This window comes from Taudactylus pleione, unplaced genomic scaffold (genome assembly GCF_031769625.1).
Source record: "Taudactylus pleione unplaced genomic scaffold, aTauple2 ptg000276l, whole genome shotgun sequence".
Lineage (NCBI taxonomy): Eukaryota > Metazoa > Chordata > Amphibia > Anura > Myobatrachidae > Taudactylus > Taudactylus pleione.
In genome coordinates, this window is record NW_028284678.1 from 2,988,425 (window position 1) to 3,012,421 (window position 23,997).

The window sequence follows — 23,997 nt, forward strand, 5'->3', positions numbered from 1 at the left end:
CCGGGGTTTTAAGAAGCAGTCCTGGTTGCCAGAATACAGGGGACAAATGACGTAGGGGTCCCCTGTATTAAGCGCAACCATTACTGGGCTCTGAGCCAGTCCTGGTTCTAGAACTACAAGGTAAAAAAATTTGTAGGGTTCCCCTTTTGCTACCAAAACCAGCACTTGGCCATTTCCGTGCCACAGCTAGTGGAGCCCTTTCACAGGGTCCCCCAGCCAAAGCATCAACCTTGACTACTAGTCAGCTCAGGCCAGAGATCCATGGGGAGATGGGGTCCACCCTAATAAAGGGATCCCCCTCTCCAGGGCACCCCAGGCCTATTCTGATAGCTTAGGGCTATCCTCGGCACCCCTGGAGCGTTGAGTGCCGGCTTGATTATGTAGTGTGGTGCATTTGATGATAGTAAAAATATAGTATTTTGCTGTGGAACTACAGGTCCCAGCAAGTCTCCTCCGCATGATTGTACTTGGAGAATCACAAGTACCAGCATGCGGGGCATTACAGGCCCGCTGGTACCTGTAGTTCCACAGCAAAAGAAATAATAAAATAAACACAAGACACATACACCATTGACAGTAAAACTTTATTAAAACATACATGCACACACACAAGTACATTCACATACTCACTTATGTATCACTGAAGCCATCATGTCCACTTGTCCATGTAGGCATTCACAGGGTACCTGTAAAAAAATCCATACTCACCTTCTCCTATCCATAGATCTCATCCTCTTCATTCCAAGTAGGCATCCTTGGTCTTGGAAAACAAGGACAATACTACCCGAATGACAGCTCAGCCATGGGATGTCACTATAGAAATCCCACTGCTGAGCGCTCATTGGCTGAGAGAGGCAAGCCTCCCACCTCTCAGCCAATGAATGGTCTTACAATTGAATTCAAAGATGGATGCAGTGAGCCAATCACAGCTCGCAATGTCATTGCTTCGCCCCCTTTGCTGGCATATAAGCCAGCCCAAGGCAGTGGCATGGCAGTCCAATGCCCGGGAGGGAGTGTGCAAGAGCTCCCACAGAAATAAAATGCCTGGAAGTCCTAGTGGGCCGGCAACCATGGAATAGAGCTTAAAGGCTGCTGCCCACTAGATGAAGAGGAGACACTAAGCCCTGGGGAGGAGACAGCCACGCAAAAGAGATAATTGGCTGCAACCCACTAGGTGAAGACACCGGAAGCCCTGGTTGGTTGGTGCCCACCAAGTGAACACAATAAAAGCCCTGGCAGGTTGGCATCCACCAAGCGAAAATGACGGAAGTCCTGGGGAAATGGCAGACCCAAAAAAGAGCTTAAAGGCCACAGTCCACCAGGTGAAGATGCAGCCAAATTATTTGATAACATTTTTTTACAGGTGTACAACAGGAACCAGTGGGCCCTTAATGTCCCGCTTGATGGTACTTGTGGTTCTCTAAGTACCAGCATCTGGGGGAGGCTTGCTGGGACCTGTAGTTTATCTGCAAAAGACAATATTTACATTGTTTGCACTACACAATCAAACCGGCACCCACTGGCCAAGGGTGCTGGGGATAGCCCCAGGCTATCAACATAGGCCTAGGGTGCCCTGGAGAGAGCGTCCCCTTTATTGAGTGGTACCCATCTCCCCAGGGATCCCCGGCCTGGGCTAACTAGTGGTCAGGTGTAATACTTTGGCTGGGGAACCGGTGAAAGGGTTCCCCTGGCTGTGGCATTACTCCCCTGCTAGAAAGAGCTTGGTGCTGGTTATGGATAATACAGGGGACCTCTGCTTTTTTTGTCTCCTGTATTTCCAAAACCAGGACTGGCTCCGCTGAGCCCTGTGCTGGTTGTGCTAAATACAGGGGACCCCTAAGCATTTTGTCCTCTTTATTTTGACAACCAGGACTGACTCTGAAAAGCCCAGTGCTGGTTGTGCAAAATAGAGGGGAACTCTAAGCATTTTGTCCCTTGTATTTTCACAACCAGGACCAGCTGTGAAGATTCCGGGGCTGTTTGTGCTTTGGGCGTGGAAACATCTTTTTTTTATATTACTCATATCCATGCTCTAACAGTTACATGGATGGATCTCAAATCCATGTATCTGTGTCTCATAGATTTGATTTTCTCAGGTGCATGCCCAGGGCCAGTGAACCCCGCTGTTGCCCACTGATGCCCCTGTGCACTGCCACCCCCCCCACTGATAACACTGCCCTGCACACCTGCAGCCATCTCTCCCCCTGCACCCCCAGAACACCTCTTCTGTGCAGTATCTAATTCCGCCCATGCTAGTGTACCATTTATTTGCCCTTCTCCCCTGCAGGTGTCCCGGTTTGCTCCTCCAAACCCTGATAGTTAATAAATAGACAAAAAACCTTACAGTTTCACATGTCCCATTAAGGCTTCTTAGACATGACCTGAAATTTCACAAAACCTGCCACTCAAACTAAAAAAAGCAATGAAATTCAAATCACTAAGGCTGACGCCTTAATGGACGTGTTCCTTGCGCAATACAAATATGGTATGACATCACACCCTGTGGTTAACTGCAGATTCAGCACTCTTTATATATAAAATCTGTGTGTGGATATATATATGTGTGTGGTACACACACACACACATAATATATATACACAAAGATATATATATATATATATATATATATATATTATTAATATTACTATTATTATTATTATTTTTATTATTATTATTATTATTATTATTAACCTTTATTTACTGTATATGGCACCACAAGTGTTCTGCAGCACCTTACAAAGTACATAAACAAATAAATGAACAAGAAACGAGTGACTTACAGTACAATACATTGCAGGACAAGGACATGGTTTATAAACATTGCTTCAATAGCGATTAAAACACTCAAAATAAGCATCAGGGAGTCAGCAGTCAAGTAGGTGCCCATGTGAGGAGTTGTATTAAGTAGCAGAAGAACTGTTTACATATTTTTCACAACACGTGGCACTTTTTAGCACTATTTTGCACAATTGGAGATTAATTTTAGAATGTAAGCTCTTACGAGCAGGGCTTTCTGACCTCTTGTGCTTCTCCCTACTTTAGTTTCATCTACTTCTTACTCACCACTAGGACACCTAACACTTGGCTGCTTACGCTCTGTTGCTTATCTGGGTGTTATGATCACTAATGTAGCAATATATATTATCCATGTCCTGGTCCTGTATTGTATTGATCTTTAAGTCGCTTGTCTACAACTTGTTTATGTACTTTGTAAGGCGCCTTCTAAATAAATAATAATAATAATAATAATAATAATAATAATAATAATAATAATTAATTAGCTGCTGCTAAAATTACTTTGTGCAGATCCATTATATATTTATGTCTGGATTGTGTTTTAGTTTATAAGAATTATAATTAAAATAAAAAAAAATGTAAAGTTATTTGTGGAAGCTAACACTATATACTATATATCGGATTAATTAATTGACTATTATAACATACAGCATGTATGTATTGCACATTCGCACTTTATTACACTCAGTAAGCTGATTTAGATTGCTTATAGTGTGTTTATGCAACACAACAGTCGCTGGGATTGACTTTATGTACACATAATTTAATTTGTGGACTTATAACCCAATGTCCTACCTCAGTTGGTCTAGCTGACACCCATTATTTAAAGGGAGTGCGGTTGCCATACACATTTGTTACGGTCTTGTTGTACAGAGTGGGCATTTACTGGGTCGGCGCTTTTACTACACATTCATTTCATGTATATACTGTATATACAGTATAAATATATATATATATATATAACCATACGATGTCTGTATACACAGAAACAGGCGGCACTCCAAAAACTTTGAAAGTTCAAATCAGGAAACTTTTAATACATTACAAGTTTCCTGATTTGAACTTTCAAAGTCCATGGAGTGCCACCTTTTTCTGTGTATACAGACATCATATGGCTACTTTATTTCAAGGAAGGCACCCCGGCAGTACAATATATATATATATATATATATATATATATATAAAAATAAAAAGAAATTCCTGCACTCACATCCAATCATATATATTAATAGTGCTGGGGTGCTCCCTTTGGACATCTCTATCCGGAAATATATAATGTCCATACCACACAAACAGGTAGGTATATGAGGGCACTCACCACTTGTTCAAGTTCAACAGCTTATTTTATTAATGCAGCTAAGCAGAAAAAGAGGTTGCACATCAGGTCACCAATGTTTCGGTCTACACAGAGACCATTGTCAAGGCGATGCAATCCATAAACAACAAAGATAACCAGGTCCACAGGGGAACTACAGCAACAAACGTTCATACAGCCGTCCAATGGATACAGAATGCAGTCTCCCAGGGCCCCCACTAAATACACCCACTAATTAGCATGATTATATCGCAGGCTTGGCAGCATAAATCTGCCACTTACCTCAGCGTCCAATACACCTGGTGGTGCATATTCGTCAATAGAGCCAATCCGCGCACGTCGCGGCAACACCACTCCTGGCATGAACACAGCGCCGCGTGTATCAGTCCAACAGTCGCGCTTCACGATGACGCACCATTCCTGGCAGGTCACGTGATCAGCGCGTGTATACAGTAAACATTGCCCGGTCACATACGCCCAGCCCATGGACTCCATGGTGAAGCGCGTGCGCAGCCTGCAATAGAGTTACCATAGCAACCAACCAGACATAGCCACACTGAGGACACACTTGTCAACAACAGTCATCATGTTACATATAGGGGCTGTAGATTCAACGGGGGACCCTGGGTATCACATATACGGCTAGCAGACCATTCTGCTTCATCTGCAAAATAGTTACTCGATATTTATAAAGCACTTCATAGCAAAACATAACATCACTTCATAAATACATATAAATTTGAAAAAAAATTAAAAAAAAAATTGGACCAATACTAATGAGGCTCCGGCAGAGCATGAAAATAAAGAAAATAAATGAAAAAATGTTTTTAAACTTAATCATATATAAAATAAATACTGATAAGGCATCACACCCAATCCATGTATAACACCACCTTGGTGATTTAGGGCAAAAATACAGATAATGGATTTATTTAGTTAAGCCCCTTAGGTGCCACAGTGTCTAGAAAACGGATCCAGCGACTTTCTTTCTGGTGCAAAAGTCTAGTACGGTCACCCCCTCTCGGCAGTGGGGGAACCCAATCAATAATACGGCATCGCAGCATAGATATTTGATGTTCCTTATTCAAAAAATGACGGGCCACCGGTTTATCCGTCACATGGGTCTGCAGTGCAGAACGGATTGATGACCTATGGTTAGCCATCCTCTCCCGAAATGTGCGACTTGTGAGTCCAACGTAGTATAAACTACATGGACATGTAAGTACATAGATTACATACTCCAGCTGACAATGTAACCGGTATCAGATCTTAATGTCCTTTCCAGTATGAGGGTGAGGAAACGTAGGTCCTGTCATCAAACTCCTGCACGTTATGCAACTTCTACAACTTACGCATCCCGGTTTTTGTTGAAGTAACCAGTCAGTACCTTGAGTAATATGCGGTGAAGACATAGGTCGTAGCAACAGTTGTTTTAGATTTGCGTTCCTCCGAAATGCAAGCATAGGCGGTGGTAGATGTTTCATTTTAAGATCATTGTCAGTCGTGAGAATCGGCCATCTCCTATTAAGGGATTTGCGAATAATATTTGATTTATCACTATAACGCATAGAAAAAATCATTCTGGACTCTTTCCTAGAAGTCACAGTCTGTACCTGCTGACTATTAATAAACGCTTGTTTAGCTTTTGCAATATTCGCATCCAGTAGATCACCTTTATATCCACGTCTGCTAAATCTTTCCTGCATAGCTGTTATTTGTTGGTCAGCAATGTCTGCATCACTAGTATTACGTAAAACACGGAGAAATTGTGCTTTCGGAAGGCTATTTTTCATTGGTGGCAGATGGAAACTCTGAGCGTGTAATACAGTATTCCGATCTGTCTCTTTCCTATATAGCATATATTTTAATAATTCACCTTCCCTTATGACTGTAACATCAAGGAAGTTGATCTTAAACTTATCCACAGTGCTTGTGAATTTAACCGGATATGGGAGTGCATTTAGTTGTTGGACCATCTCCAAGAAAGATTCAATGCCGCCCTTCCATATAATAAAAATGTCATCAATGAAATGTTTAAATATCATTATACTTGATCCATATTTGGGCATAATAAATTGTTCCTCAAAAGCCGCCATATAAAGGTTGGCGTATGCCGGTGCCAAGTTAGAACCCATCGCGGTTCCTGATCGTTGTACGTAGTAATCGCCATCATACATGAAGAAGTTTTTTGTTAATTCCAAACCTGCTAGCTCCAAAATAAATTCCGTAGGGATTGTAGCATGTGGTTGAGTGGTGAGTGCCTTTCTTATGCTGTCCAGCCCACTTGTGTGTGGTATTATGGTATATAGTGAGACAACATCTAGTGTGGCAAGTAAGATGTCATCAGTCACCGGGCCTAGTTGTTGAAGTATAGACAAGAAGTGCTGTGTATCTTTGATGAAGCTGGGGATCTTCACGACCAATGGTTGTAAAATCTTGTCAATGAAGATGGCAATTGGTTGCAATAGGGAGCCTTTCGCAGAGATGATTGGCCTCCCCGGAGGTCTGAGCAAGGTCTTGTGTATCTTCGGGAGCAGGTAGATAATGGGGCAAATTGGAATATCAACCGTTAGATAATGAAATGTATGTTCATCCAACCAACCATGGCTCCGCCCTATTTCCAAGGTTTGCTCTATCATGTTTTTGTATCCAACAGTGGGATTGCTCACCAATTTCTCATAGGTATGACTGTCACTCAGTTGCCTAAGCATCTCCTCATTGTAATCCACCCAGTCCATAACCACTACTGCTCCCCCCTTGTCAGCCTGTCTCACAACCAAATCCAGATTATTGCGTAATCTATTGAGTGCTAGTCTTTCAGCTTTCTATCAAACACTCTCTTATTCTGGACCCCAGCAACATCCACTGCGGCCATTCTAAAAAATGTTTTAATGCTAGAGTTGGTAGACACAGGGTCAAACGTCGAGGGCCTTTTTAGCACTTTCTGCTCGACAATCTCGTTGGTTTCTGAAAAATGCTCCTGAAGTCAGAGTTTACGCCCAAATTTATATAGGTCCACCGACCAGTCATGTCTGTTGAATCTAGAATAATGAGCAAATGATAGACCTCTTGCTAATAGTGAGAGTTCTGCTTTGTCTAATGTATGAGTGGACAAATTGAATACAACATTTATATCCTCCTTCTCCTGCTTCTTCTTCCCACCGCCCCCTCTCCTCGGGTGCGGCCTGTGCTTTTTTGGAGACTTATGTCTTCCCCCCTTAAATCGCTCGCAGTTTGTTCTAAAAATCGGTTAGATGATACCTCGACATTATCTGTATCGGAGGAAGAAGGAGGTGCACTAGAATCTATTATATCAAAACATTTGGTCTGTATATGGACTCTAGGGCGTCTACGTCTGCCAGTGTTCTTATTGCCATCATTATTTTCGCCCATCAGCCAACGATATACTATAAGCATCTTATAATCATTTGCAACCGTGTCAAGTTTCTTTCTTTTGAATGCCACTAGATCCCTTTGATAAGTATTAATTTGTTCAGAGAGTCTATCTAGCCAGTTTTGGCTTTTATCCTGGCTAAGACTAGGTAGACAGGTGCCATTGAACTGTTCAATTTCATTCTTAATATTCCTCAGCTCAACCCCCACCTCTTCGATCACAAGTAGCAATAGGTCTAGTGAACATTTATTATGTACCCCACACTATCGGCCGCAGAATACTGGATTATTGAGTCGCAATGGCACCTGTCTACCTAGTTTTAGCCAGGATAAAAGCCAAAACTGGCTAGATAGACTCTCTGAACAAATTATTACTTATCAAAGGGATCTAGTGGCATTCAAAAGAAAGAAACTTGACATGGTTGCAAATGACTATAAGATGCATACAGTATATCGTTGGCTGATGGGCGAAAATAATGATGGAAAGAAGAACACTGGCAGACGTAGACGCCCTAGAGTCCATATACAGACCAAACGTTTTGATACAATAGATTCTAGTGCACCTCCTTCTTCCTCCGATACAGATAATGTCGAGGTATCATCTAACCGTTTTTTAGAACAAACTGCGAGCGATTTAAGGGGGGAAGACATAAGTCTCCAAAAAAGCACAGGCCGCACCCGAGGAGAGTGGGCAGTGGGAAGAAGAAGCAGGAGAAGGAGGATATAAATGTTGTATTCAATTTGTCCACACATACATTAGACAAAGCAGTACTCTCACTATTAGCAAGAGGTCTATCATTTGCTCCTTATTCTAGATTCAACAGACATGACTGGTCAGTGGACCTATATAAATTTGGGCGTAAACTCCGACTTCGGGAGCATTTTTCAGAAACCAACGAGATTGTCAAGCAGAAAGTGCTAAAAAGGCCCTCGACGTTTGACCCTGTGTCTACCAACTCTAGCATTAAAACATTTTTGAGAATGGCCGCAGTGGATGTTGCTGGGGGCCGGAATAAGAGAGTGTTTGATAATATCTCTCCAGCTGAAAGACTAGCACTCAATAGATTACGCAATAATCTGGATTTGGTTGTGAGACAGGCTGACAAGGGGGGAGCAGTAGTGGTTATGGACTGGGTGGATTACAATGAGGAGATGCTTAGGCAACTGAGTGACAGTCATACCTATGAGAAATTGGTGAGCAATCCCACTGTTGGATACAAAAACATGATAGATCAAACCTTGGAAATAGGGCGGAGCCATCGTTGGTTGGATGAACATACATTTCATTATCTAACGGTTGATTTTCCCATTTGCCCCATTATCTACCTGCTCCTGAAGATACACAAGACCTTGCTCAGACCTCCGGGGAGGCCAATCATCTCTGCGAAAGGCTCCCTATTGCAACCAATTGCCATCTTCATTGACAAGATTTTACAACCATTGGTCGTGAAGATCCCCAGCTTCATCAAAGATACACAGCACTTCTTGTCTATACTTCAACAACTAGGCCCGGTGACTGATGACATCTTACTTGCCACACTAGATGTTGTCTCACTATATACCATAATACCACACACAAGTGGGCTGGACAGCATAAGAAAGGCACTCACCACTCAACCACATGCTACAATCCCTACGGAATTTATTTTGGAGCTAGCAGGTTTGGTATTAACAAAAAACTTCTTCATGTATGATGGCGATTACTACGTACAACGATCAGGAACCGCGATGGGTTCTAACTTGGCACCGGCATATGCCAACCTTTATATGGCGGCTTTTGAGGAACAATTTATTATGCCCAAATATGGATCAAGTATAATGATATTTAAACGTTTCATTGATGACATTTTTATTATATGGAAGGGCGGCATTGAATCTTTCTTGGAGATGGTCCAACAACTAAATGCACTCCCTTATCCGGTTAAATTCACAAGCACTGTGGATAAGTTTAAGATCAACTTCCTTGACGTTACAGTCATAAGGGAAGGTGAATTATTAAAATATATGCTATATAGGAAAGAGACAGATCGGAATACTCTATTACACGCTCAGAGTTTCCATCCGCCACCAATGAAAAATAGCCTTCCGAAAGCACAATTTCTCCGTGTTTTACGTAATACCAGTGATGCAGACATTGCTGACCAACAAATAACAGCTATGCGGGAAAGATTTAGCAGACGTGGATATAAAGGTGATCTACTGGATGCGAATATTGCAAAAGCTAAACAAGCGTTTATTAATAGTCAGCAGGTACAGACTGTGACTACAAGGAAAGAGTCCAGAATGATTTTTTCTACGCGTTATAGTGATAAATCAAACATTATTCGCAAATCCCTTAATAGGAGATGGCCGATTCTCACGACTGACAATGATCTTAAAATGAAACATCTACCACCGCCTATGCTTGCATTTCGGAGGAACGCAAATCTAAAACAACTGTTGCTACGACCTATGTCTTCACCGCATATTACTCAAGGTACTGACTGGTTACTTCAACAAAAACCGGGATGCGTAAGTTGTAGAAGTTGCATAACGTGCAGGAGTTTGATGACAGGACCTACGTTTCCTCACCCTCATACTGGAAAGGACATTAAGATCCGATACCGGTTACATTGTCAGCTGGAGTATGTAATCTATGTACTTACATGTCCATGTAGTTTATACTACATTGGACTCACAAGTCGCACATTTTGGGAGAGGATGGCTAACCATAGGTCATCAATCCGTTCTGCACTGCAGACCCATGTGACGGATAAACCGGTGGCCCGTCATTTTTTGAATAAGGAACATCAAATATCTATGCTGCGATGCCGTATTATTGATTGGGTTCCCCCACTGCCGAGAGGGGGTGACCGTACTAGACTTTTGCACCAGAAAGAAAGTCGCTGGATCCGTTTTCTAGACACTGTGGCACCTAAGGGGCTTAACAAAATAAATCCATTATCTGTATTTTTGCCCTAAATCACCAAGGTGGTGTTATACATGGATTGATTGTGATGCCTTATCAGTATTTATTTTATATATGATTAAGTTTAAAAAAAAAATTTCATTTATTTTCTTTATTTTCATGCTCTGCCGGAGCCTCATTAGTATTGGTCCAATTTTTTTAAAAATTTTTTTTCAAATTTATATGTATTTATGAAGTGATGTTATGTTTTGCTATGAAGTGCTTTATAAATATCGAGTAACTATTTTGCAGATGAAGCAGAATGGTCTGCTAGCCGTATATGTGATACCCAGGGTCCCCCGTTGAATCTACAGCCCCTATATGTAACATGATGACTGGTGTTGACAAGTGTGTCCTCAGTGTGGCTATGTCTGGTTGGTTGCTATGGTAACTCTATTGCAGGCTGCGCACGCGCTTCACCATGGAGTCCATGGGCTGGGCGTATGTGACCGGGCAATGTTTACTGTATACACGCGCTGATCACGTGACCTGCCAGGAATGGTGCGTCATCGTGAAGCGCGACTGTTGGACTGATACACGCGGCGCTGTGTTCATGCCAGGAGTGGTGTTGCCGCGACGTGCGCGGATTGGTTCTATTGACGAATATGCACCACCAGGTGTATTGGACGCTGAGGTAAGAGGCAGAATTATGCTGCCAAGCCTGCGATATAATCATGCTAATTAGTGTGTGTATTTAGTGGGGGCCCTGGGAGACTGCATTCTGTATCCATTGGACGGCTGTATGAACGTTTGTTGCTGTAGTTCCCCTGTGGACCTGGTTATCTTTGTTGTTTATGGATTGCATCGCCATGACAATGGTCTCTGTGTAGACCGAAACGTTGGTGACCTGATGTGCAACCTCTTTTTCTGCTTAGCTGCATTAATAAAATAAGCTGTTGAACTTGAACAAGTGGTGAGTGCCCTCATATACCTACCTGTTTGTGTGGTATGGACTATATATATATATATATATATATATATCCAGTGTGGCGGCAGTCCAAGTACTCACATAGTACGGTCCCCCGAGCCCTCTGTTAGGAGTCCACACGAGAGCCCAAAATACAAATCCAGAGACAGTGGCACTCAGGTCAGTAACGAAACACCAAGACAGGTAAGCATGCCAACGTTTCAGACCACTTTATTGATCCATCTCCAGGGTAAAAGATGTACAAATACAGATTACTTACTTATACCACCACCATAAATCGCGGCCTGCAGCATCCAGAAAGGGGGCGCCCAACACAGACGTTATCTCCATGCTCCCTTCGTCAGTGTAACCGTTGATACAACAACAACAAGTGATCATGACTGTATAGGATTCAAGCACTTAGAACATCATATAAATCAGCGTATGTCAGCAAAAGAACATGGACTGCACAGAAGTTAGAGCAACAAGCAGGATACCGCTGACCATATTAACATAACGAATATTACCTTAACTACACATAATAGCATTATAATACTGAAGCATCACAAATACGCATTGTAAAAAAAGACATCAGAAAATAAAAATAAAAATCAGAAAGCAACAAAAAAAGAACCTAATCTGCACACACAAATAATAACTTACACATGCTGTTGGATCCCTCTATCAGCACTCTGCGGAGAGAAGCCCATAGGCTTCTATGGGTAACGCCATCAGGAAGATGTCATTACCCACCACAACCAAGTCCCAGAGTGCATCGTACTCCGGGGCTTGGTGCATAGGAGAAATGTGGTCAAACCCGCAGTTTCAGGGTTTGACTGCATTTCTCCCCTTGATGCATCCCACCCCCAATCTCTAAAAATCCTGTCCAAACCTCTCATTTGGTTGGATCAGGTGACCAGTTTACCGAATTTATGGAGAAGCATAATGCGTCTGATAGTCCAGTGAAATTTACCTATTGTTTTGACCAACAAAGCGTAAATTCCCTGGATGTACAAGGAAGTTTAATAGTAGGGTTGTTACATCTTTGTATAGTAAACCCACAGACAGGAACAGTATTCTACATTGTAACAGTTTTCATCTGAAACAGCTGAAATTTGGTCTGCCTTATTCTCAGTTTATACGTGCAAGTAGGATTTGTAGCGATGACAACGTTGCTGAGTCTCATAAAAATGCAACGATTTCCAAATCCACTAAGATGGGCTATTCATTGGATAATTTGGAACGGGCAAAAAAAACTGCTTTAACTGTTCCACATGAGCAACTTTTGTCCTCTGGTAGAAGTGATTATTGGTCAGTATGCCTCTATTTGTTATGATAAGGCTGCCATACCTTTCAGATGAACGGATTTATTCATTTACTATTAGATGTGTAAATTATTATTTATGTGTGTAGATTAGGTTCTTTTTTTTTACTTTCTGATTATTTTTATTTTCTGAAGTCCTTTTTGCAATGTGTATTTGTGATACTTCAGCATTTTAATGCTATTATGTGTAATGAAGTTAATATTCGTTATGTTAATATGGTCAGCGGTATCCTGCTCTAACATTATGTGCAGTTCGTGTCCTTATGCTGATATACAGTCAGGTGCATAAATATTAGGACATTGACAAAATTTTCATATTTTGGCCTCTATTCACCACCACAATGGTTTTGAAATGAAAAAAACTGTGCTTTAACTGCAGACTTTCAGATTTAATTTGAGGGTCATTACATTCAAATCAGGTGAACGGTGTAGGAATTACAACGGTTTCTATATGTGTCTCCCACTTTTTTAAGGGGCCAAAAGTAATGGGACAAACTAAACAATCCTAAATCTAACTTTCACTTTTTAATACTTTGTTTCAAATCCTTCGCAGGCAATTACAGCCTGAAGTCTGGTATGCATAGACATCACCAGACGCTGGGTTTCATCCCTGGTCATGCTCTGCCAGGCCTCTACTGCAAATGTCTTCAGTTCCTGCTTGTTCTTGGGGCATTTTCCCTTCAGTTTTGTCTTCATCAAATGAAATGCATGCTCAATCGGATTCAGGTCAGGGGATTGACTTGGCCATTGCATAACATTCCACTTTTTAGCCTTAAAAAACTCTTTGGTTGCTCTTGCAGTATGCTTCAGGTCATTTTCCATCTACACTGTGAAGCGCCGTCCAGTGAGTTCTGAAGCATTTGACTGAATATGAGCATATAATATTGCCCGAAACACTTCAGAATTCATTCTGCTGCTTTTGTCAGCAGTCACATCATCAATAAATACAAGGGAACCAGTTCCATTGGCCGCCATACATGCCCACGCCATGACACTACCACCACCATGCTTCACTGATGAGGTGGTATGTTTTGGATCATGAGCAGTTCCTTTCCTTCTCCATACTCTTCTCTTCCCATCACTCTGGTACAAGGTGACCTTTGTCTCATCTGTCCATAGGATGTTGTTCCAGAACTGTAATGGCTTTTTTAGATGTTGTTTGGCAAACTTTGGTCTTCCTGTTTTTGAGGCTCACCAATGGTTTACATCTTGTGGTGAATCCTCTATATTCACTTTTGTGAAGTCTTCTCTTGATTGCTGCCTTTGACACATATACACCTACCTCCTGGAGAGTGTTCTTGATTTGGCCAACTGTTGTGAATGGGTTTTTCTTCACCATGGAAATAATTCTTCTGTCATCCACCACAGTTATTTTCTGTGGTCTTCTGGGTCTTTTGGTGTTGCTGAGCTCTCTGGTTCTTTCTTTTTAAGAATGTTCCAAACAGTTGATTTGGCCACACCTAATGTTTTCGCTCTCTCTCTGATGCGTTTGTTTTGATTTTTCAGCCTAATGATGGCTTGCTTCACTAATAGTGACAGCTCTTTGGATCTCATATTGAGAGTCGACAGCAACTGATTTCAAATGCAAATGTCACACCTAGAATCAACTCCAGACCTTTTACCTGCTTAATTGATAATGCAATAATGAGGGAATAGCCCACACCTGTCCATGAAATAACTTTTGAGTTGATAGTCCCATTACTTTTGGCCCCTTAAAAAGTGGGAGGCACATATAGAAACCGTTGTAATTCCTACACCGTTCACCTGATTTGGATGTAATTACCCTCAAATTAAATCTGAAAGTCTGCAGTTAAAGCACATCTTGTTTGTTTCATTTCAAAGCCATTGTGGTGGTGCATAGAGGCCAAAATATTAAAATTCTGTCAATGTCCCAATATTTATGCACCTGACTGTATATGCTAATTTATATGCTGTTCTTAGTGCTTGTATCCTATACAGTCATAATTACATCTTGTTATTGTATCAACGGTTACCCTAACGACGGGACTATAGAGATGATGTCTGTGTTGGACGCCTCCCTTGCGGACACCGCAGGCGGTGATTTTCATGTGGTGTGGTGGTGGTAAGTAAGTAAGTACTTTGTATTTGTACATCTTTTACCAAGAAGATGGAGCAATAAAGTGCTCTGAAATGTTGGCATACTTACTGTCTTGGTGTTTCTTTATTGACCTGAGTGCCGCTGTCTCTGGATTAGTGTATATATAAATATATATTTATGGTCAACAGATTCGGCACTCAAATTACAACAACCAATCATTATTTGCTCATGGTGCCTTCCTTCGATAAATATACCCACATACATCCAGTGCAAAGAGGTGGCTCTTAGAGATTTTTAATACAGTGCAAAAAAACTGTTTTTACTGTGCATCAACGTTTTGGGGATATGCTCCCCAACATCTGGACAAATAAGTGTACAAACAGTGCAAGTATGAATACCTAAAGGTCCGGAATGCCCCCAGGGCCGCCATCAGGGGGGGACTGCCGGAACTATAGTCCCGGGCCCGGACTGAAAGGGGGCCCGGGTAGCAGCGGAAGCAGTGTAGTGGATATGTGCCGGCGGTATTTTCAATTTGGAGCTTTCCACAAGCTGATTGGAGCTTGAGGACCGGCAGCCAATCAGGAGCGGCCACAGCTGCAGCTCCTGATTGCCTGCCGGTCTGCAAGCTCTGATTGGCTTGCGACCAGTGCTATATTCAAAATGTGTTTCCTGCCCCCCGGGTCCCTCTCTCTCTGTGCGGGTAAATGTACGCGACATGGCTGGAGCAGGAGCAGCAGGGAGAGGCTGTGCAAGGAAGACAGCAGCCGGGGAGAGAGGGAACAGCAGCTGTGGGCGGAGATGCTATTTACAGCTGCCGCGTGTGGTGCAGAGGAAGGACGGCAGGAGCAGGAGAGGCTGGAGACTGATCAGGTACATAGACTCCAGCGCTCACACCCTGCTCTCACACTCACACTCTCACACTGCTCTCACACCCTCCCCCTGCTATCACACCCTCAACCTGCTCTCACCCACTCATCCTTACCCTGCTCTCACACTCACACCCTCACCCTGCTTTCACACCCTCAACCTGCTCTTGCACACTCACCCTCAATCTGCTTTCACACCCTGCTCTCACACTCACACCCTCACCGTGCTCTCACACTCACACCCTGCTCACACTCACACCCTCACCCTGCTCTCACACCCTCACCCTGCTCTCACACCCTCACCCTGCTCTCACACTCACACCCTCACCCTGCTCTCACACTCACACCCTCACACTGCTCTCACACCCTCACCCTGCTCTCACACCCTCAACCTGTTCTCACACACTCACCCTCAGCCTGCTCTCACACTCACAGCCTCACCCTGCTCTCACACTCACACCCTCGGCCTGCTCTCACACTCACACCCTGCTCTCACACTCACACCCTCACCCTGCTCTCACACCCTCACCCTGCTCTCACACTCACACCCTCACCCTGCTCTCACACTCACACCATCACACTGCTCTCACACCCTCACCCTGCTCTCACACCCTCAACCTGTTCTCACACACTCACCCTCAACCTGCTCTCACACTCACACCCTCACCCTGCTCTCACACTCACAACCTGCTCTCACACCCTCAACCTGCTCTCACACTCACACCCTGCTCTCACACTCACACCCTCACCCTGCTCTCACACTCACACCCTCACCCTGCTCTCACACCCTCACCCTGCTCTCACACTCACACCCTCAGCCTGCTCTCACACTCACCCTGCTCTCACACTCACACCCTCACACTACTCTCACACTCATACCCTGCTCTCACACCCTCACACTGCTCTCACACCCTCCCCCTGCTCTCACACCCTCACCCTGCTCTCACACTCACACCCTCACCCTGCTCTCACACTCACACCCTCACACTGCTATCACACCCTCCCCCTGCTCTCACACCCTCAACCTGTTCTCACACACTCACCCTCACCCTGCTCTCACACCCTCACCCTGCTCTCACTCACACCCTGCTCTCACACTCACACCCTCACCCTGCTCTCACACTCACACCCTGCTCTCACACCCTCAACCTGCTCTCACACACTCACCCTCACCATGCTCTCACACTCACACCCTGCTCTCACACCCTCACCCTGCTCTCACACTCACACCCTGCTCTCACACTCACACATTCACCCTGCTCTCACACTTACACCCTCACCCTGCTCTCACAGTCACACCCTCACACTGCTCTCACACCCTCCCCCTGCTTTCACACCCTCAACCTGTTCTCACACACTCACCCTCACCCTGCTCTCACACTCAACCCCTGCTCTCACACTCACACCCTCACCCTGCTCTCACACCTTTACCCTCACCATCATGCTGTTCACCCACATAATCCACAGTGACGCCCACCTCTGACAAACTGCCCCCCCACCTAAGGGGAGGGGTCCTGCCTATTTTGTCAGTCCCGGGCCCCATCAATACTGATGGCAGCCCTGATGCCCCCAATCATCCACACGCCAGCGCCGTCCCCACCTCGGGCCACACCTTTTCCGGCCCCCACAGTCAGCATCATCCTGGAAGTGACGTCACCCGCAGTGTAGGAATCCCTGTGACCATGGCAACATAAACAAAACAATGTGATAGGTATATGACCGCATGGCCGCCTCAATGTTTGTCCAGTGCGCATGCGCACGAGGGAGCCGGCTCCTTCGTGCACATGCGTGAGACCCACTACGACCGACATTGCCAGTCGTAGCGGGTCTCTTTCCAGAGGGGGCGAGCTGTCGATGTTGATTGACAGCTCGCCCCATTTGGAAGGCGGGTCGGGGGGTGGCAGCCCAAACGGAGGCGTTCCCATGGGAATGCCTGCTGTTTGGGGGAGGCCCCACTGACATCACTAGTGATGTCAGTGGAGAGCTTCCGGCTCTGACAGAGCCAGAAGCTCTCCGGGGCTTACGACAAGTGAGACCCTACCCTAGGGTCTCGTTGTAAGCCCCGATTGTCACGATGGTCTATGACCATCGCGACCATCACCCTAGTGGTCGTTAGAGCTGTGGGTGTAAACCCACAGCCTAAAGACCGAAACAGAGGCGGCCGGTCAGGATGCAAGCGGCCGCCCAGTTTCTGAGCAACCGCTTGCATCCTCCGACTGCCTCTGAATGAGGGCCATGCTCCTAGTGAGGTACTGCTAGTGATGTAACATTTATTATTGACAGCAATCCATAGGCTGTTTTTTGTGACAACTATATATAATTAATTAACTTGAATTGCATGAAAAAATTATAAAGTACTAGAAGAATAATCCAAAAATACATAAATGCAGTTGAAAATTAATAAGCAACTATGGAAAATACCAAGTGGAAATCTTATGTAAGCAAGTTATAAGAAGCAACTAAATCCCAGGGATTAATTCAAACCTTTTGGTTACATTGTATCTAGTATATAAATCCATTTGGACTCTAAGGGGTAAATTTACTAAAATTCGATTTAGTCCCAATTTGTCCCGTTTTTAAACTCGGATAGGATCGATCAAAAACTTCAATGGAGGAGCCATCCATTGGGTGAGAGAGGTGGGGACTGACCTCTTTCAGCCAATGAATGCTCAGATATGGCTCTACAAAGGCAGAAGCCACTTCTGAGCATTTCATTAGGGAGCTAACCATCCTGGTTGTTACCTGTTGCATTGATTGGGATTTTCAACTTTTTGTTTTAAGAAGACCTTAGATGCCTACTTTGGACAAGGGGACCAGTCCTGGTAATGTAGGTGAGAATGTAGGTGAGTATATATGTGTATGTCTGTGTATGTGTGTGTAATAAAACTTTACTTTCATGGTATGTGTTTCTTGTGTTTTTTTAGACATTCTTTACAGGTGAACTACAGGTACCAGTGGGCCCTTAATGTCCCACATGCTGGTACTTGTAGTTCTACAATTACCAACATGCAGGAGAGGCTTGCTGGGACCTGCAGTTCCACTATAAAGACAATGGGCCTGATTCAGACCCACTCGCGAGCGGCTGTCCGCTCGCAAGTGGGTCGATGTTATGGACTGAGCATGCGCACGACGGAGGGAGCTCCGTCGTGCGCATGCGCCAGACGCGACGAGCGAAGGAAAGTCCTTCGCTCGTTGTGTCCGATCAAAGGGGGCGTGCTGTCAATGTTGATTGACAGCATGCCCCCTTTGGTGGGCGTGCCAGGGGCGTGCCTCCCTGATGGGGGCGTTCCCACGGGAACGCCTCCCATCGAAAGCCGGCCCACTGACATCACTAGTGATGTCAGTGGGAGTGATTTTGGCTCTGATAGAGCCAAAATCACTCCGGAGCTTGCGGTTGAAAACCTCAACCGCAGGCTCCGGCTCGCAAATTTGATGGTCGCGATGGTCTCGACCATCGCGACCATCACAATGCACGCTCGTATAGCCTGTGGGTGGTGACCCACAGCTATACGAGCGTCCAGGAGGACGCTCCATGAAAATGGAGCCCGGCCCTCATTCAGAGCGTGCGCTCTGCTCAGAGCGTACGGCTCTGAATGAGGGCCAATGTTGATACTTCTCTTTTTTTATACCACACATACACTAACAACCCGCCACCCACCGCCCAGGGGTGGTGGGGATAGCCCTGGGCTATCAGCCTAGGCCAGGGGTCCCCAACTCCCCAAGGATCCATGGCCTGGGCAGACTAGCGGTCAGGACTGATGCTGCAGCTGGGGAGCCCAGTGAATGGGCTCCCCTGGCTGTGGCATCAGCCCCCCACTAGACAGGGTCCGGTGCTGGTTCTGGGAATTACAGGGGGACCCTACGCATTGTTTTCCCTGTAATTCCAGAACCAGGACTGGTTCCCAGAGCCCAGTGCTGGTTGTACTAAGTACAGTGGAACCCTACGCATTTTTTTCCCTGTACTTAGACAACCAGGACTGGTTATGAAAAGTCTGGGGCTGGTTCTGTTTTACAGGGGTACCCCATGTCAATTTTATCAAGAAAATGTAACCCTTACAACACACTTTCCTTTCATAAACATACATAAATCACACTGAATTGTGTATGAGGGAATGCAACTCACAGCTCTAAAGGTGGTGCATTTAAAACTTCTATTGAGTCCCCGATTGGAGTGTAAAATGGCCGAATTGAGCAAAACGAATAATGGTAAATTCCCAATTTAGGCATGAAAGAGAACTTCCGAATAGAGCCGATGGTGATATAATTTCTATTGCAAAAAATGGCCAAATTAGCGGCATTAAACCACCCGATTTCAAACTCAAAACCAACACAAATCACGTGACTTTAATGATAGTAACTTCCCGATTTGAAAAAAAGGGATATTTTCACCCAAGAATGCAACTCAGGACCAACACAAATCTTAGTAAATTTACCCCTAATTGTAACAGTTTTGATTGATAGCTGCCCTAATAGCAGACCAATGTTTGTTCATGCGTTCTTTAAATTGTCTCTCTGTTATGCCCAAGTAGTACATACCACATGGGCAAGACAGGAGATAGACCACAAATTTTGACGTACAAGTTAAGGGGCGTTTTGTCTTAAACTTTCTACCAGAGAATGGGTGTGAAAATCTGTCTCCAGTAATTAAATAGCTACACGTTTCACACCCTACACAACGGTAACATCAATTTTTGTGCAGCAAAAATGTGTCAGAGAGGGATCTCTACCTAAAGTCCTGCAAGGTGATAGTCCCTTGGTGAAGGTGGATCTTTGCAAGTAGCGCTCGCTGAAAAGATGTCTGAAGTGAGTCAAGGTAAAAGTTTCGAGGGCTTGGTCCTGGTGACATAAGGTGCCATCAAAGGGCCTGATTCAGAGCCGGATGCAAGTGGCTGCTCGTTCGCTCCGAGCGATGTTTGCCCAACTGCGCATGCGTACGGTTCGTAATATGCATGCGCGAACCAGTCAGTGCGGCTGAAAATCGTGTGCTCGCAAAATAGCGAATGCCTGCAATTTTGAGTGACAGAATGAGGCGTATGTGGGTGGTAACAGGGAAAGTGCTTGAAAACAGGGAGTGGAGATCCGATCGCAGGCGTGCTTAAAGGTCAAAACGGGCGTTTTATGGGTGTGCATATTTAAAACATCAGCGTCATTGACAACGTCACTGGGGTTTTTTTTAGCCAGAACTGCTCGCAAAATTGTGGTAGCAAAAACCAACCACAAGAATAGCGAGCAGTTCATACCCTGTTCAATGTACTCGATTAATCTAATAAATAGCGGAAATGACGTAGGATGCGAGCGGCCAGGGGGCGTAGTTTCCCAAAAAACGAATGCAAGTTTTGTTCGCTCGTTCACGGTTCATTTGAATAGCCACCCCTATTTTTTGGACGAGCGAGCGCAAATAGCGACCGGCTCTGAATCAGGCCCAAAGTCCTAGTTTAAGAGAATACAGTACAGAAATACTCCAGACATGTTTCCCTGTGTGTCCCACAGCGTTATCCTTTGACTCGCTTCGGCTATCTGTCACATAACATCTTTTCAGTGACCACTACTTACAAAGATCCACCTTTACCAAGGGACTATGGACCTCATTCAGAGTCGGTCGAAGCGGCCGCACGGTCGTACGGGAAAGGGGGCCGGATATTCAAATGATTCCCTCGCAAGTTGCGTCCCTAAGTTCGGATCAGTAGCTGGCCAACCAAGGTGAGGAAGCGGTCGGAATGAAAAAAAATACGCCCCCTTCTCGTACGCATTGCACGTCATCTCCGGGCATATAAGGATTAATCGAGACCATCAGGAACCATCGAAACTAGTCGTAGAGCTTAAGGTTGACCATACCCTCTCTTAAGCTCTACGATCATGTCAGTGTAAAAACCTCCCATGTCACATGTGCCATGACGCTACTTTGTTGATTATGCACTCCCATAAACCATATGCACTCCCATAAAATGCCGTTCGCATAATTAGGCACGCCTGCGTTCGGATCTCCACTCCCCCGTTTTCAAGCACCTTCCCCTGTTACCACCCACAAACGCCTCAATCTGTCACTCAAACTACTGACCTGGCTGTGTTCAAGGAGAGAGAAATTTCTGATCGTAGCGGCTAGTTTGCGCACACGCACTTCGAACTTTACGAATGCGCAGTATAGCGAACATCGGTGGAGTACGACCGTGCGGCCGCAACAACCGACTCTAAATGAGGTCCTATAACCTTGCAGGACTTCTTCTGCCAAAGGAACACCCTATTTCTGGATTATGGTGGTAATTATACAAAGCTGTTTTTATCAAATTATTCCAGGAGGCTGTAATAGGAACTGATGCTGCAATCTACATACAGTATTTGCCCTCATTTGGGTTGCTTAAGATAAGGGATGCATTTTAACCTATCTATTTTAAATATGAACTATTGTGTATTGTAACACCATATAATTGCATACAGTTATTACTGTCTTTATTTTAGTGTTTATTAATTACACATGTTTTCATTTATATTAAATATTATATCATAATCCAATCCATCTTTTCGAATTTTATTTTTATTTGTATTTTAATTTGCTATAACACTGTTCATTCATTTGTGTATACATTTCATATATTGAGGTTTGACCACCCTCATTTTCAACAGGTGCTCTAGAACAACTACCCTGTGTAGCGCCTGAACAGAACCACTGTGGTAGCTCATCACTTGCACATTTGCGAGGTCACAGAGCTGTAGAACAATAGAATGAAAGGAACAACACCTAAGAAAGAGACACCAAAGATTATTAACAAATAATTGATTGAATGTAGAATGATAGCAAAATATATTGCCAGCACTTTTTAAATCATCATAAAAAGACACAAGAAGCTTTTATTAACTTAGATTGTGTTCCTGCATTTGGCAAAAAATTATAGCTAATATACAAGTCACTCTTTGCAGGACTCCTTGTAGTATTATTTGGCAGGGATCTGTTAAGTGAATTTTAAATTACATACAATAAATTTGAAACCTAGAGTTCTGTTCTGACTCTGTGATTCTTGTAGTGACAATGGCGATGGGCACCTACAGTAGTAGAATTTAGGGGCCTTTATGTTGTTTGTCTTTATTATTTAAATAATAAAGACAAACAACATTAATATATTTAAAATGTCATTAAATCTTCTCTGCAGTGGATTTGGGATATCCACTTGTGTACAATAGGAACGTTGCTGTAAACAATATATCCAAGCAGTTTGTGACTGAAATCTGCCTTTTAGCTATTTTTACACTAAGGGGTATATTTACTAGAAGTGAAGATGTTGCCCATAGCAACCAAACATCTTCTATAAGGTGCTAGATAACTGTTAAGTAAAATCAGATTGGTTGCTATGGGCAACATCTCCACTTCTACAAACCTACACTTTAGTAAATATACCCCTAATAGTCACCCAGCACATTTGTTACAAGGAACCCCAGTGCTTTCAGAATGTATTACTATTATGGTTATCATTCATTTAAAGGGTGCCAGAGGGATCCACAGAACCATGCAGAGTACAGACAATAAATACAGTAAAAACACAACAGGACATAAAGAACATACAAAAGTACAGTAAAAATATATAGGACAAAACAACAGGGCCGTAACTAGGGTAGTGCGGGCGGTGCTGTGGCACAGGGCACCGCAGGTCAGGGCGCTGTTTTGGGCATGTCAATTTTCTGTTTATTATCATTCTCACTTGTAGCTTCCTCTTATTTCATCCCCTGCATCTCCTGGCCTTCCCTATCTCTTTCCTGGCCCTTCTCCATGAGGTTATTCACCTTGTTTTGGGTGTGTTCTGTCCCTTTGAAAAATGTGGGGGGCGCCAATGCACTTTCTGGCACAGGGCACCAAAAAGACTAGTTGCAGCTCTGCAAAACAATATATATACATGGTACAATACAAAAATGGGACTATAACTAATTAACTCATGTTGGCTGAACCTGTACAGAGCCACTGATTACAAAAATAATGCCAATGGGAAAGAGATGATGTCATTGATAGGGAAGGGAAGATTACACACAGGAAGAAAGCCCTGCTTGAGAGGTCTTATAATCTTTAATGGGGGTTGCTGTCAGATATGGGTGAATCTGAGGGGTGCGTCAGTGTGAGGAAGCAAAAGGTGTGTTAACAGGAGAGCTGGTAGGTTTTCATAAAGAAATAGGTTTTAAGAAACTGTTTGAAGCTGTGGAGGGAGATGGAGAGTCTGATAGGTAGAGGGAGTGAATTCCAGTGATGGGGAGAAGCACAGGAGAAGTTCTGGAGGTGAGAGTGGAAGGACATAATCAGTTGGGAAGAGAGGTGGTGGTCATGGTACTGAAGTTTCCTACATATTTTGTGCTTCTGATTCCCCTAGGGAAGCAGGCTGGGGCTGTGTGACATTATGACAAGGGTGCCC